This window comes from Lagenorhynchus albirostris, chromosome 1 (assembly GCF_949774975.1).
Source record: "Lagenorhynchus albirostris chromosome 1, mLagAlb1.1, whole genome shotgun sequence".
Taxonomy (NCBI): Eukaryota; Metazoa; Chordata; class Mammalia; order Artiodactyla; family Delphinidae; genus Lagenorhynchus; species Lagenorhynchus albirostris.
Genome location: NC_083095.1, coordinates 29572866 through 29590276, shown reverse-complemented (window position 1 = coordinate 29590276; position 17411 = coordinate 29572866). Strand labels below are relative to the sequence as shown.

General features: G+C 45.7%; 1 protein-coding gene across 1 annotated transcript in view; it reads right to left on the bottom strand.

Annotated features, from left to right (window-relative positions):
* Window positions 1-17411, bottom strand: part of DPF3 (double PHD fingers 3) — a 256417-nt gene that overhangs the window by 198325 nt on the left and 40681 nt on the right. The gene's annotated exons all lie outside the window — the stretch shown is intronic.

Genomic DNA, 17411 nt, shown 5'->3' with positions numbered 1-17411 from the left:
GGGCCCTAGTGGTCCAGAGGAAAGGAGTGTCCGCCCCAGGCCTTGCCCGGGGCCAGGCGCCTGGAAGAATTCCGGGGATTACTTGGTGTTGTCTGAGATGGATTTGGAGCCACGCTGGCTGAAGGCAGAAGTGGCTTTGGGTGGCGCTGCCAGGCCTGGTCTGCGGCAAGCTGAGGGTACTGTCACGTATCAAAACTCTTGCCCTTGCTGTTTACCAGTCTGCGTCTGCTTTCCTTTCTCTTCTCTTGTTCACTGAAATCCTTAAAAACTATATCCTTCCCCAAGCTCTGCCGATCCCTTCATTCGGAATTAACCCACCACCCTTTATACTCCTTCCACAAGTCGCTGTATCTCTATTTCCATGTGTGCTTACCTGCCTTGTCTTATAAGAGTCTCACTTCCCTCTAGATATAAATGCTTGAACGTCAAGAACAAGGTCTCACACATCTTTTGACCCCCAGCACCAACTCTTCCGCGGCATACTCTCAGTAAATACTTAATGAGTTGACTACACAGACCCATAAGGATTGACCTGGTACTGGCTGACATTCCTTGTTCCTATATCCATCCATTTGTCCAAAAAGCATGTGAGTGCCCAAGATCTGGCAAGCTGGCTCATCTCTAACAGAGCACACTGGAACTCGTCAATCAATCAGCTGAAAAGTGAGTTTCAGTATCCAGGCTTCAGTATGAGGGCTTCTTCTCAGGTCCAGGACATAGAACATTCCACAGAATCACAGGACAAAAACCTGACCACTGCAAGGTGGGTACAGCCTACATCCTGATGCCCATATCTGTCCAGATGGAAAGTCACACCCCTCAAGAGGGATCCCTGGGGGAGATCGATTGTCTGGGAGGTGGGTGAGGGCCCTCAAGGGCTCTGCCCAGCCCACTCAGGGGAAGCCTAGATAAGCCTATCACAGAAGAGGGCAGAATAAAGACAACCCCCCCATCTAAGGGCACAGTACTCTGGGAATGCTAGGTAAGGGGCTGGCAATGTGGAGTGTGGGGAGGGCTCTAGGAAGCCTCAGCAGAGTAGACATGATCATGGAGGTGGGAGGATTCGCTGAAGGTCATGGGAAAAGTCACCCTGCTCAGAGCTCAACAGGTGCAAATTCCTTGAGAAGCTGGTATGTCCAGGAACTGCTCTGCTCTGGGGGAAAAATAGGGGTAGAGGTGGGAGAGGGAGGGGGTAGGTTAGGGAGAGTCATTTATCTCAGGTCTCTTCCAGTTCCAAAGTTATGGGATCCTAATCTGAACCTCCCCTGCCAACAACTCGAAAAACTTGTCTGAGACCAGGGACTTTGGGAGAGAAAGTTGACTAGTGCGTCAAATAATAAACCAAGAAGAAATTCTGAAGTCAAAACAAGGGATAAATTTTCCTTATCGCTCTAAGACATGCATCAAAGCAGCTAGCTGCTGTCTGCCCAGCCTGGGAAGACAATAATGGTTTTTAATGGCCTGTAAACATTAGGACCAGCCTTTGTAATAAAGTTTAACCAATTCATTCTTTAGGCTCCCTCCCTGCACCCTGTAGGGCCCCGCTCCCCCCAGCTCTGGGACAGGGCAACCTTCAGGAGTCTGAGAAGAGGAGGGATCCAGGCCCAAGGCTCAGTGCCTCTGAGTCCTCTGGTGGTGTCCAGAGAAATATCAAACCTGTGGGGCAGCAGCAGGGGTGCCCACAGGGAGTGTCAAAGACAATTGCCTTGTCCTCCATCTGGGTAAAAGGAAGAAGAATCCCTCCTTTCAGAAAATACCAAAAACAAGAGAGAGACGCGACACACCAGGGAACTGGCACAGGGGGTAAACTTTGTCTCTACTCTATGAGTTCACTCATTCATTCAGCAAACACTCGTGTACACCTACTACGGTGTGAGGCACCTGCAGAGGGTGCCAAAGTATACAAAGAACATACCTGCTTGGGATGGAATTACAGTCTGGGGGCTGGTGCTGGGAATAAGGTACCTATGCAGGTATTAATAATAAAGGTGAGTACAATAGTATTTGCAAAGTGCTACCCATGTCCAGACCTCTATTTCCATTTCTTTGCTTCTCCTTTCTTTGATGTACCATGTTCAATGTGGGTGACTAGGGCAGATAATATTCAGGAAACAGAGGAATCAGAAAGAGGGGAAAGAAAGGGGACACAAAAGAAAAAGGAAGCCAAGCCCCTCCCCCTCCTGCCACTGTCCTCTCTACACTCAGCCCCAGTTCTGGGAAAGAAGAGGACCTATTGTCACTAGAGGCCCTGAGCAGGTCCAGGCCGCCGAGTCACAATTCATGCCACGTTTGTTCCTGCACCAACGAGGCATATTTTCGCTGAACTGTGCAAAGCTCTGGCTATCTGAATTTTTCTAATTGATACACCCACTCCCAGCACCCGACAACCTTTACTCTTAGACCTGCTCTGTGTGTGTGTGTGTGTGTGTGTGTGTTTAGGCATAAACACATGTGCACACACATGAATGATGATGTGATGGAGGCAATTCTAAGGTTTTTCATCCATGGTTCCAAAGTTAACAATGTCTCCTTTTGAAAACAATGATGAATACCTTGTTTTGCATTTGTATAGCCTCTCATTCTTCAGTTCTTCAAAAAATATTATCTCACGTTCATGCCACGAGTAACCTTGGATGGTAACAAAGAATAAACACTGTTATCTCCACTCTAAATTTTTCCTCCTTTCTCCATTTGCTTTCTACTCAGCAACGGTTGAGCACCTACTGTGTACCACACAGGGTATGACGTTTACAAGACAGAGCAAGACAAATGCGGGCCCCACCTTCAACAGCTTCACAGTCCGGTGGGGGAGAGAGACAGGACACGCACTCAGTCTCCAGGATCTGCGGCAGCTTCCAGAGGAGATGACTGAGACAGACCTTAAAAGATATGTATGATTTTGCCGAGAGGAAAGGAAATTCCGAGGAGGTGGGCCTGCCATCTGTGCTCAGAGAAGAGTGATGCTGCGTCCAGATCACGGGGTGAGCGGTGGTGAAGGGCACAGCGTGAGAAACGAGACTGGAGAGGTGGGCTGGGGAGCCAGGAAAGTCTTGCCAAGGAGCTTGGACTTTGTCCCGTGGGTAACGAGGGTTTTAAGCAGAGGCAGGTGACGTGATCAGATTTATGTTTTAGCAAGTTTATTCTGGCCGCTGGGTGGAGAATGCACTGGAATAGGAAGAGACTGAGCAGGCCCTGGAGACCTTTCCAAAATAGAATCAACAGGACTGGGTGTCCCCTTGGCGGTAGGAGGGAAAGGAGGTGTCAGAGACGGCTTTATCGCGGGGGCTTGAGGGGCCCTCGTCCAAGACAGGAAACCAATAAGAAAGCAAGAGGCAGAGAAATGAAGTGCTTTGCCTAAGGTCACGTAAACTACCTGATGGCAGACCCAAACCAGGAATCTAAAATTCTTTCCGGTAGAAACCCCTTGGTTTGCCACGTTAGCATCAACCAGTGACTTAGCCATCATCTGCCAGGTTATTTCCTTGTTCCCTACTTGTTTTACGCATGTTCACTTTTTATCCTACAGAGATCACAAGCCCATCAAGGCAAAATTCCTTTGACCTCCCATAGGGCCTGGCACAGTACTAGGCACTAAGTGGTCAATGAACGTTAGTTATTAAATCAAATCCAGGAGCCCCAAGGGCACCTTAGGCATTGCCTGCCTTAACTGCAATGTGAGACTGTTTCCTTCTTTAATCCTTAACAAACAGGGTTTTTAAAATAATACCTAGATGGAGTAATTCTTTGATGTTTGGATTTCAAAGTTCAGGGAACTTTTCACAACAACAGAAAAAAAAAAAAATTAGAGAGATCACCACAGTCTTGCCAACTTGTTTATTTTGCCCAATAAGGACATTCTAAAACCCAACTGCCATCTACTTCACTGTTTCTTAAAAGAAAGGACACAATACATGTCCCACAAGTCAGAATAATATAGTTTTAAGATTAGGGATAATCCTTCAAATAAAATCAGAGTTCCTCAATCTTAGCACGATTGACAGACACTTTAGGCCAGATAAGGCTTTGCTGTGGGGATGGGGGAAGGGAATGGGGAACGATCCTGTGCACTGTACGATGTTCTGCAGCATTCCTGGTAACTACTCAGTATATGCCAGTAGCACTCTCAAGTTTTTTGGTAACAACCAAAAAATGTCTCCAGGCATTGCCAAACAGCCCCTGGGGCCAAGATCATCTCAGTTGAGAACCACTGAATTAAATAAAGTAAGCCTTATGAAAAATCTAGTTATATCATCCTTATATTTTAGAGCAATGAAAACTTCATCACGAACTGGCATCAGTCCATAAAACAGCTTTGAGGAAGGAGAGGCACAGAGGTTAAGAAGATGGGATTTGAAATCAGACTTGACCTCAAGTCCCAAATCTGCCTCTTACTCATTGCCTGACTTTGAATGAGTGCCTGCTCTAAGCCTCCCTTTCCTCTCCTGAAGGATGAGGACAGCACCTTCCATCGGAGTTGGGAGGATTAAATGGAATCGATGTAACCCACTTAGCAACATGCCTGGCACGTGACTGTTGGCAGAGGGGGTATGACAATTACTAATATTATTCCTACCTCTTCTATACCACATAGCACAGTGTCTGGCACATAATGATGGCTACCCAGATTTAGGATGTTCTGGGTAAAGGGACCTTGCCCATAATGTAGGCATCTAATAAACATTTATTGAAAGAATAAATGAACCCCCAATCACCCTGCTCTCACCAGTTCTTTCCTCAATCCCAGCACATCTAAGTTCATTCCTCTGTTACCAGAACTTTCTCAAAACCTACTCATGGGAATTAAACCCATAAAAGAAGTCTGGCCACTCCAGGACCCCTGCTCTGTGGGTGAGAACTCTGGGGAACCCTCTAACAATCTGTATCAACACACTACCCACCCACTACCTGGACTTTGAGTAACTCTCACCCCACATATGAGAGTGCAGCCTTGCTCAGGTCCACCATTTAAGTCACCCATTCCATCAACATCGTCAGGTTGCTCTCATCCTCCTTAGATATTTAAACTGGAGGTAGGCCAGGGACAGAAAAAGGAGGTGGCAATATCCTTGAGCAAAAGTATCTATAAAAGGGCATGGGAAACAAGGCGAACAACAAATGAAACAAGCAGGCAACCTCAAGGGAAGGGGAGGGGGGGAGGCTCCAACAAAGGGGTCAGAGTTCCCGCAGCTCCCTCTGTCCCCACCAAGCCCACCTCCTGCCCCAGCAGACAGAGCACTGGTAGCTCGTACAAGGGGAAAAAACACTCCTCATTATAAATCAGACATGGTGCTAGCTGAAGTCCAGCCAACATACATTTCTGGGGTTCACCTCACACGTACATTAAGCATCTTCTGACAATTTCCCAAAGGACGGAGATTTTCTCGCCATCACAGGGTCATAGGACATAATCACAGGGAGGAGACTTAAAGAGCAGGTGACCCAAGCTGTCGTTTTACAGACGGGGAAACTGAGGCTCGGAAAGAGAAAGGAATTTGCTCAGGATCATCTCAGTGTGCTCCAGGTAGCGGCAGCACTGAGCTGAGAGCTCAAGGCTACAGTTTTGGCACACAGCTTTGCTGGGGGCTCCAAGACATACCCAGAGAAGAGCGAGGCGTGTTATGAACTGAACCTCACCCTTCCTGAAAATACAGTTGCTCACATTTGCAGCCTCAGAAGAGGAGAGGCTTAACAAGTTCTCGGAATGGGCCACCGATCTAGTCCTATGGCTTCTCCTTCCATTCGGAAACTGTTAAGAGAAGAAGTCACCTTCCACAGGAGAATCCAGAAACTCCTTTCTCTGCCCCATCATGTGTCATCTGTCTTCTCCAGACCATTTGATACTATAACCAAAATACAAAATACTATAACCAAAATACAAAGAGAACTGTAAAGACCGTTTGGGGGATGGGGGGTGTGGGGGGGTGCAGGGCACACATGTGCATAAGATGGGAGGAGAGAGAGGAAACTACTGTGGCCAAATATTAGTAAATGGTGAATCTAAGCAAAGAGTTCATTGTACCACTCTTGCAACTTTTCAGAAGGTGTGAAATTTTTCTACATAAAAATTTCAGGGAGAGAAAGCACTAGATCATAATCTAAATTAACTTGTTTTATTTATTTGGAAGGAATCAGGACTCACTCCTTCAGTTTCTCACAGCTTCTCTATCTAAGGACTAACATCCTCAGAAAGAGTTGTAAGACATACCAGAGGTTAAGAGGCGTAGGGCTCCAGACAAGTATGTGCTCATAGTAGGCAGCAGCTACGGTAACCTTGGGATCCATATCTGAGTTCAAATATTTTGTCCCATTAGCTCCCCAAATACACATATGCTTGTCACATCATGTATCATGGTGGTTTTGGTTCAGAAAATAAAGTCACAACAGGTTATGGATGGGGCAAAGTCAGAATTTTCCCAAAACAGTTCATCACCTTTTCAATACAGGTGGTTCATAAATACAACAGAATGCAGTTTAATTCCTATTCAGCATGGAAATTCTTTCACATAAATGAATTATTGAATCAAAATTCACACCTGACCCACAGTCACCATGTTCTCTATTCATAGTAGTATTTAATTTGGGTCAGATGGAATCCATAATCCAGCCCTGAAAATCTACCCTTGACCATATATATAAAACTCATGCCGGGCTTCCCTGGTGGTGCAGTGGTTGAGAATCTGCCTGCTAATGCAGGGGACACGGGTTCGAGCCCTGGTCTGGGAAAGATCCCACATGCCATGGAGCAACTGGGCCCGTGAGCCACAACTACTGAGCCTGCGCGTCTGGAGCCTGTGCTCCTCAACAAGAGAGGCCGCGACAGTGAGTGGCCCGTGCACTGCGATGAAGAGTGGCCCCCGCTCACCGCAACTGGAGAAAGCCCTCGCACAGAAACGAAGACCCAACACAGCCAAAAATAAATAAATAAATAATAATTTAAAAAAAAAAAAAAACTCATGCCAATAACATAGCATTCAAGGCATGGAGGTTTGAGAGAATACAACCCATTCAAGAAACTCGAAGGAATTCTTTATGACCAAAGTAAGGGTTGAAAGGAGAATGGGCAGAAGGATATGAGGTTGGAAAGATAGGTAGAGGTCAGATCCAGGAGGGCCTGTATGCTGGACAAAGGAATAAGAAGTTTATTTTGAGGGCAACAAGGAAGCACTGGGTTTTAAGATGGGATGGATATAATTGGATCATTCTGGCAGAGGATGGATGGATGGCAGTAACTCAAAACTAAGGAGTCTAATTGGAATGACAAAAATCTGAACAGAGTGGGAATGAAGAACTGAGGACAAATTAGAGAGGGCTATTAAAGACAGCAAATGGATAGTCCTTGACAGGAAGAGGGCAGATGTGCCTGAGAGAGAGAAGGAGTCCAAGGTGCCTTCCAGCTCGGCTGACTTGGTAAATGATGCTGCTGGTCATTCAGATGGGGAATCCAGGAGAAGGTTTGGCAGAGGACTGTAGTAAGTTTTGAACATGCTGAGGTTTCACCTGCATATGTAAATATGGAGCCCCAGAGAGAAGTGCAGGTCAGATATACGCATTTGAGAGTAAACAGCATACATATGGTCATGGATGTCATGGGTGTGGAGGTGGTCAACTGGAGAGAAACTGAGAGCAAAACAAGAATTGAATCAAGGACAGAAGACACTGGAGAACAGAAGTGTTTTAAGGGTAGGCAAGGAAGAGGAGACCCCCACCCCCCAAGAACACTGAGGACTGGTCTAAGAAGCAGAGACCTCAGCCTGATTTTAAGTGGCCCACTAAACTCCTCCATCTCCCCAAGCTGGTCACACCATGCTGGAGTAGAGGAAGGAACAATAATGTACTAAAATAAACTCACTTCTTAACAGCAAGAAGAGAAACAACCCAATTACAACATGGGCAAAGAATTTGAATGGACATTACTCCAAAGAAAATATACAAATAGTCAATAAGCACATGAAAAGATACCCAGCACCATTAATCATTAGAGAAATGCAAATCAAAACCACAAAGAGATGTCACTTCATATCCACTAGGATGGCTATAGTCACAAAGATCATTGCATGTGTCAGTAAGGATGTGGAGAAGTTGGACCCTCATACACCACTGGTAGGAATGTAAAATGGTGGCGCCACTCTAAAAACAGTTTGGCAGTTCCTCAAAAAATTCAGTATAGAGTTATCATACGACCCAGCAATTCCACTCCTAGGCATATACCCAAGAGAACTGAAAACATGTGTCCACACAAAGACTTGTACTTGAATGCTCATATTAGCATTACTCATAATAGCCAAAAAGTAGAAACAGACAAAATGTCCATCACCTGATGAATGGATAAATAAAATATTCACACAACGGAATATTATTCTACCATAAAAAGGAACAAAGGACTGATATACGGTACAATATGGTCAGATACTGAAAACATGGTAAGTTAAAGACCCCAGACACAAAAGACCCCATGTATTGTCTGATTCCATTTGTATGACATATTCAAAACAGGGCAATCCATAGATACAGAAAGCAGATTTGTAGTTGCCAGGGCCTGGGGGAGGGGAGAATGAGAATGACTGCTTATTGGGTAAAAGATTTCTTTCTGGGGTGATGAAATGCTTTGGAATTAGAGAGTGGTGATGTTTGTACAACATTGTGAATATACTAAAACCACTCAATTGTATACTTTAAAATACTAAAAATCAATATTTGAACGTTGACTGGATATAAATGTCGTAAGGAATTATTTTATGCTGTTTTCAGGCGGAAGAATGGCATGGTTCTGTTTTTATTCTTTTTTAATCCTTTCCATTTAAATAAATAAATAACTTTTAAAATAAAATACTGAAAAAAACCCCCAATTAATTGTACACGGTTAAAATGGTGAACTTTATGTTACGGGAATTTTATCTCAATAAAAACACATTTTAGACAATAACTCACTTTACAAAGTTACCCATAGGCAAGAGGAGCTGGGTAAGCAATTTCTCCAGCTTGCCCAGATATTCTGACTAAAGAAGCCCAAACTCCAGATATTCTAATTAAAGAAGCCAAAGAGCATGCTTCTCAAAAGACACTTAAATGTCTTCAAATGTCCATAGGTTGGGGGTGAGGGACCCTGCTGATGAGTAGAGATGCAGCAGGAGCCTCATGATAGCTACTCATGCCTTGGCCAGGCTGCCTCACTTCTACGACCCCAAAATGCCAAACAAGCAGCCTCTGATTGGACCTACAGAGAGACAGCAACCAGGCATGACCTGGCCATAGTAACTCCACAAAGACAGAAAAGAGAAAAAATTTCCAGGTCCAGGGTAAGCCCCAGAAGCCCCAGAATGGCAACCTCCCAGTTCCTGCCCCTTATTCAACACCTAAAACCCCTGCACTATGTTCAAGACAACCTCGTGAGACAGCATTCCAAGCTGTCCAGAGCATCAGCATTCACCACATATATATAGCAGCTCTCTGTCCACACGGTGCCTCAGGCAGTTGCTCCGAATCTCATTGGGCTTTGGACACAAGTGACTTTGAAATTAGCACAACTTACGTGGTTGACACCCAGCTCAACACCGTCGGCTGCAAAAGTCAAGGCCCCAAGAAGCCGAGTGTGGGACAGGAGACGGACCGTGAGTTTATCAGAGGAGCTCAGAGTCTCTGGGGAGCAGAACCTGAGGACGGAGCTCTGGGGTTCCGCAGAACTTCCTGATGATGATTTCATCTCTACTTCCCTCTCCAATGACGAGCTTCCCTCTCTTTTTGCTCCCCCTCTCCCGCCAAACTCCCAGGGTAGCCCTGGATAGTAAAGTGACAGAATGAAAATGCTTCGAGGTGGCACCCCACCACCCCGGAGAGACCATCAGAGCAGGGAGGCAGATCTGGAGTGAAAAGCAAAACCTCTGGCCTGTTCTAGCCATTGGGTAAGCAACCCCTCCTCCATGCCTCCCTGCTCCTGCCCGCCCCAAAGGGAAACGGAGCACAATGAAACCAGGTCTTCCCTTGGGGTTCTGACCACCTCGTGGGGAGATTATGATTACCCTGTGGTTGCCATGCCTACTGTGATGTCATCCCTCTTATCATTCCATCTGGGTGGATTTTTTTTCCTTTTCTCTAAAGGACATCCTCCTATCCAATACCTGGGAGCCCAGTGGGAGCTCTAGCCCTTGTCTTAATCTAGACCCAGGTAAACTACACTGTCTGGGGACCTGAGAAGACTCTACAGCCCTAATGGAAGCAGAGAAGAGTTAGGAGCAGCTCTCAGGACACAGAGAAGCTCTCTTCCCATCTGGTCAATCTCTCCCTGCATTTAAGCAGAGTACAGATTTCACCAGCTCTCAGAAATGCAAACAGGACAGGGATGTGTGATAAGGTCCTGTCAGCTTTACTTAACTGGGCAGAAAGAAATCACTTTTTAAGTAAAATAAAGGCAAAGAAAAATAAGGCTAGAGGGAAAGGTTTACAAACCCCATACTTATCATTATCATGCACAGAAGAATGCAAAAGAAGAAAGAAAAATATTTCCTAAATGATTACTTTCCACGCTGTCTAGCCATGAAGCTCTAGGGGTTCCATGTCAATGAAAAGCATTTCTTTGGGTCCCTACTGTGTGCCAGGCACTGCACCAGGTACTGGAGTCCCAGTCTTCAAGGAACTAATAACAAGATGACTGTTCACAATCATGACAGCTACACAGGTTTGTCCAAAAAGATTTTGCTCCACTAAAAAGATAGAGAAACTGAGGCTCTGAAAGACCAGGCAGTTTGCCCATGGCCAGGAGCCTCCGTCTACAACCTGTGGGCAGGGAGCAAAAGCTCAGGCATGGGCAGGCCTCTCCCCAAAGCCTCAAGTGAAGACGACAGCCTGCTGCACGCTTTCTCCTCCTTCTGTCCTCTGCTCTGGGATCTGCAGAGGATCCTTCTCCCGGGCAGTGACGGAAGGCAGCAGGCGGAGGCTCCAGCTCCAGCTGCTGCAGCCCCAGCAGGGAAACGGCGACCATCGGCCCTGCAGAAAGGCAGGAGGGCCCAGGGAAGGTCATCCCTGCAGCCAGCTCGCCCTCTGCGGTCAAGCTAACCTTCATGCAGCGGGACTGCTCCTGGAAGTCATCGATGCCATTGTTAGGACACAGCACCAGCTAGAAAACAGTGGTCCTGCAGCACTGGCAGCGTCCAGACTTACGAAATAAAAATGGCGATTGCTACTGGTGTCAGCAGCACTGTTGTTTTCAGCCAAAACCTAACACACAGAACTGGCTTTACCTTGCTAAATCTATAACATGTCTCTTGTGTTAAAAAAAAATCATACATCATAAATATATTCTTTTATTCTTAAGCAGGAAAAAAATCCAATCCCCATTTTATGAATGAGGAAACCAGGGCAAAGAAAAGAGAAAGGTCATCCCAGGTGACACTGATATGAAGAACGGAGATTTTTATCTTATGTACTCACTTTGGGGGACCCTTGGTGACAGCACAGGCACTCAGTGATTTGGATGAAAGCCCCATTACCAGGCCACCAAACAAGCCACTACTGTTAGTTCTTTTGTGTTTAGTGGGGCTAGGGGGCGAGTGGTGAGAAGAGGTGGGAGACAGAGCCCCATGAAAGCCCAGCCATTTACTCCCAAAGAGGCTGCTGATATGGTTCGGGGGCCAGATGTCAGACTTGGTAACACTGTCCTCCTTTTTAACAAGCCAGACTGCCTTTCACCTGTCCTGAGGTAGGTGTCCAGATGCCCTACTTTTCCATGTAGCCCTGCTCCCCTGGGACCAGAGGCCCAAACAGACTGCTTTGCCCCCACACAGGTAAGAAGCTTTACCATCCAAAACCAGGCCAGTGAGTACACACAGGAACATTCACCAGATGATGGCTTGGCTGGTTTCAATAGCAAAACCTGTCCTTTAGGACCCATACCTGTGAGAGAGAGCCCTGCAGAAATCTCCATTTGGATCAAAGCAAGCTGGCCCTGTTCACCCCACCAAGAGTGGCAGGATGTGAACTCCGAGCATGATGAGGCCTAAAAAGCAGGAGTTCTGGAATCTGACAGACCTGGGCTTGAATCTCAGCACCACTCACTCACTCTGTGGCCTTGAGTGTTTGCTCTCAGTTTTCCTCATCCATAAAATGGGGATAAAAATAACTAACTTTGGGCTTCCCTGGTGGCGCAGTGGTTGAGTGTCTGCCTGCCGATGCAGGGGGCACCGGTTCGTGCCCTGGTCCAGGAAGATCCCACATGCCGTGGAGCGGCTGGGCCCGTGAGCCATGGCCACTGAGCCTGCGCGTCCGGAGCCTGTGCTCCGCAACGGGAGAGGCCACAGCAGTGAGAGGCCCGCGTACCACAAAAACAAAAACAAAAATAGCTAACTTTGAGGGCTTCCCTGGTGGCTCAGTGGTGAAGAATCCACCTGCCAATGCAGGGGACACGGGTTCGAGCCCTGGTCCGGGAAGATCCCACATGATGCGGAGCAACTTAGCCCATGCGCCACAACTACTGAACCTGCGCTCTAGAGCCCGCGAGGCACAGCTACTGAAGCCCGTGCACCTAAAGCCCGTGCTCTGCAGCAAGAGAAGCCCCCGCTCGCCACAACTAGAGAAAGCCCGCAAGCAGCAACAAAGACCCAATGCAGCCAAAGATAAATAAATTTTTTTAAAAAATTTTAATTATAAAAAAAAATAAGTAACTGAGAAATTATGAAAATGCCAACTCTTCAAAGATGGTACCTATGATTATCGGTTTGCCAGATGCAGCAGTGTGTCTGTGCTCAGCCACTCACACATTTTCCCTGATCCCCTTCTGCCCGTGTCCTTCACTTGCAACATAACTGACCTGGAGGGTAAAGCCTTCGCTCACAAGACTAAGCTCTCATCTTTGCCAAGCTAACTGACCCATATACGGTTCACAGCCTTGTTCTTATTGGGACCATTTGTTTGTTTATTTGAATTTTTTATTTAGGCATATTCTTTTTATGAGTTTCTTTATGCATATATGTATATATATAATTTATTCAAATGCATTTTATCACTTATGCTATTTTCCTATACTCTATTTTCCCACATTAGCATCCCACCCCTGACCCTGCTTTCCCCAGGTGGCCCATGTTAACATTTTAGTCTGTGTCCTTCCACATTTGTCCCCATACCCATGTAATTTTACACGCACACAAACATACATAAATAGGGGTCTGGGGAGAGGTATACACTCTTCTCCCTCTTGTTTATTCTGCCATACATTGCTAAAATCCCTTTAATGGTTCTGTAATGACCCATGGTATGAAGTTACCATTTCTATCAGATCATTTTCCTACTGATGGGTATTCACTGAGTTTTAATTCTTGGCCACTAACAAACAAAACAGCTATAAAATCCTGTGTATATGTTCTTACCAAAGACCATTTCCTTACCAGACAAAATGCCCAAGTCTGGATGTGTAAGTCATCCATCAAAAGGACATGATGATGAGCTCCCAATATGGTCACATCATCCTTAAAAGTCCCCTTAGAGGGCTTCCCTGGTGGCGCAGTGGTTGAGAGTCCGCCTGCCGATGCAGGGGACGCGGGCTCGTGCCCCAGTCCGGGAGGATCCCACATGCCGCGAAGCGGCTGTGTCCGTGAGCCATGGCCGCTGAGCCTGTGCGTCCGGAGCCTGTGCTCCACAACGGGAGAGGCCACAACAGTGAGAGGCCCGCGTACCCCAAAAAAAAAAAGTCCCCTTAGAAAAGGACTCCTCTGGTCTTAGAAGTAGAAATCCCAAGCATTGGTCTGACCTCCAACCCCTAGTTCTTCCAGGGTCTTACTGTGTCAACTCTATAGGTCTTAATTTTCCCATCTGTAAAGTAAAATAATAACTGCTCATCGGGGTAGGATTCAAGAGTGCTCTTGTTTATGAGGGAGCAGTGTGTGAAGTACTATTTTTGCTGTTATTCCATAGGATGTTGCTTCTAGCTTGTTGTTTGGGGGGTCAAGAAAGGGAGGGTAAGCCAAAACTAAGAGTTTCAATTAAACTCCCTTTAAGACTCAGAGGTCTTGGGCTTCCCTGGTGGTGCATTGGTTAAGAATCCGCCTGCCAATGCAGGGGACAAGGGTTCGAGCCCTGGTGCGGGAAGATCCCACATGCCACGGAGCAACTAAGCCCGTGTGCCACAACTACTGAGCCTGCGCTCTAGAGCCCTCATGCCACAACTACTGAACCCGCGTGCTGCAACTACTGAAGCCCGTGTGCCTAGAGCCCATGCTCCACAACAAGAGAAGCCACCGCAGTGAGAAGCTCAAGCACCGCAACGAAGAATAGCCCTTGCTCGCGGCAACTAGAGAAAGCCTGCGCACAGCAAAGAAGACCCAATGGAGCCAAAAATAAATAAATTTATAAAAGACTCAGAGGTCCCGCTTTAGAAAGTTGCTGGGGCTGGAGAGGAAGGCCTCTGTCTCTCCGCCTTCCTGAAGCACGTTTTGCACTGAGATTGTTTACAACCCAAAGTCAGGACTAGACAGAGGGACTTTTGACTCTCCACCTGCCGGGCTTTGTCACATTCCAAAGAGGAGCAGCTGTAATTGAAGTTATGAGAGGAATGATCCAGTGACCAGATTTTGGAAAATCAGTGATCTCAGTGACGTCTGATTTTCACTCAAAAGTTCTCTAAGCTCCAAATTTCATTCAATAAAAGGTATAAGGTTGGGGGGAGGGGGTGTACTTCTTTTGCAGGGGGTGTGGTAATAGCATTTTCTGTTCTTGAAAAAAAGGAGACACTCTGGGGAGGGGTGGACTCCTAAACCTTCCATTTCAGGTAGCAGTTTTAAGTCTTTCAAGAACCTCCCTGTAAAGAAGCTGTTACGGCAACTCAAGTGAATTTGCCTGGTTACCATATGGCTCATAGCACATGAGAGCGGAGCAATAGGAATGATAAAAATCAACAGAATTAGTGTAATGTTATTCTGCTTTAAAACTCAAATCAAATCTGAACACGTAACAATTGTCTTCATCAAATTCGAGCAGATGATGGACACCCCACCTCCAGACGAGCTCTTGGCAGCATCTACTGAACACGGCTTACCCTGGGACCTAGCCGCCCCACTGGCAGGTATGCACACTTCAGATCTCCAAATGTGCCAGCATGTTCCTCACAGCACAACTCAGAGAAGTCCCGAACCGGCAATTGCCACGAGCCCGTCAAGAATAGAAACAGGCAAAGAAACCATAGTAGACTCACAGGACGGAATACTACACAGCACCCAGAATGCACAACCTACAAGACCTGTAACTACAGCCGACATTATGGATGAATCTCTCAGTGTTGATGGGGGAAATCCAGACACTAAAGTGGACATACTAGAGGATTCCACTCCATGGGGGGCTGCAATCAGAATGGTCACCCTTGGTGGTGGGGGGCAGGGGTAGGAGGTGTGGTGGTAACTGAAAGGGGCACAGGTGGGCTTCTGTCCTCTTGTTTCTTAATCTGGACATTGATGACACAAGTAAATTTAACTAGTCAGAATTTCTTGAGCTGAGTAAGTGTGTACTTTTCTGTATATATGCTATACTTCAAGTTTTAAAACTTTACCAAATAAGACATTGAGGGACTTCCCCGGTGGTCCAGTGGGTAAGGCTTCACACTCCCAATGCAGGGGGCCCAGGTTTGATCCCTGGACAGGGAACTAGACCCCACATGCCTCAGCTAAGAGTTCACACACCGCAACTAAAAGGTCCTGCATGCTGCAACGAAGATCCCACGCACTGCAACTAAGACCTGGCGCAGCCAAAATAAATAAATAAATATTTAAAAAAAAAATAAGACATTGAACAAAAATAAAAGTGATTAAGAGGAAAATAATCAGGTGGACAGGGCTCTTGGAGCCAGGTTTTATCTGGCATGTGTCATTCCCGAGGACTCTCCTGTCCATGCAAAGACTGCTTAGCTGAATGTGGCAGAAGAGGCTTCTGTGAGAAGAGATGAAAGTGGGAACAGAAACTGGCACTTTCTTCGGAAAAGAGCGGTTTCACAAAATCTAGATGTGCAGCCTCCAGCCGGGTAGTTAATCCAATGCACTATCCATTACAGATGGACCCAGGTTTCCTTCAAAAACATTTGGGATTTTCGTTTTTGCTTTTCTTCTCTTAAAAAAATGGTTGGAATGAGGGGGAAAGGCATCATTATTTTATATGGAAATCAAATCCATTTTTACAGATAGAGACTGGAAAGAAAAACTGATCAACGATATCAAAGTTGAAGCCAGAGAAGAAAAGAGATTCTCTATAAGGCTCTAATACCACAGACAAACTTGGTTTCCATTCACTTCAATAACAATATTTACAGTACAGCTAACACATATGCAGGGTTTACATATGCTAGGCATGGCTCTGAGTGCTCAGATACATTAACTTATTCAATCTCCATCTGTGAGGTAAAGATTGTATAACCCCCACTTTGCAGACTAACACTGAGGCTCAGAGAGGTTAAGAAACTTGCCCAAAGTCACACAGCTAGTAAGTGACAGAACTAGGCAGTCTGGCTAGAATCTGCCTTCTTAACCATTATATCATATTGCTTTCTAACAAGTGTTTACTAAGCCCTTATTATGTGCTGGGCACTATACTGGGCAAGAGAGGTACTGATATACAGAAAACACCAATCCGTGGGTTACAGGGTTAGTCCATGCAGTGATGAAGTTCACACAGGCATCCAGAGGTCTAATTCCAGAATGAAAAGTTAGAAAACTCTCTCCAAACGCCTGGATGTAAGTTTTCAATGACTAAAAAGCACTGCCCACTTTCTCAGTAAATTAAAAGAATAAAATTCCTTAATACTTAAAAAAAAAATTCCTTGACACTGTTCTTCTCAGTAAATTATATGGATAAATATTCCTTGACACCCCACCCACTCCTGGCTCATGAGACTCAATAAAGCTCTCTTCATTTTGATTGGGGGGAAAAAAAACTTGTAAATATGTTTGTTTACTTTTCCTGAATTGCCCTCTTGTGTAAAATGGATTGCTCACCACTGATCTAGCAGGCTCCAATACAGGGCCTCTCAAAAGGTGCCCAGGTTATTAAAAAATGGAAGAAATGCAAAGCAGGATTACTACACTTATGGCACATTTTAAATGCTCACACTTAACAAATTCACACTTTTTACATATACACACACACAAACTTAAATACAATGTAAAATAATTATGATCTCAAGAGAATAACAGGATCTTTTTTAAAAATATTAATTCAGAGAGTACCCCATGGACAGTGTGGTCTAGCCACAGACTATACATTGGATGTCTTGTGATGAACATCTTGGTAACTACACAATATAATCTCATGCAGAGGTAACAAAGTTTCGTTTGAATCCTCAATGAATGGGAGACCCAAGTTTAATCAGCTCCCACTACCGCCCCCACCCTCTTAATAAGCCTTTCTTAAGGGAAGAAGAATAAAGTGATTCATCCCAGTGGTAA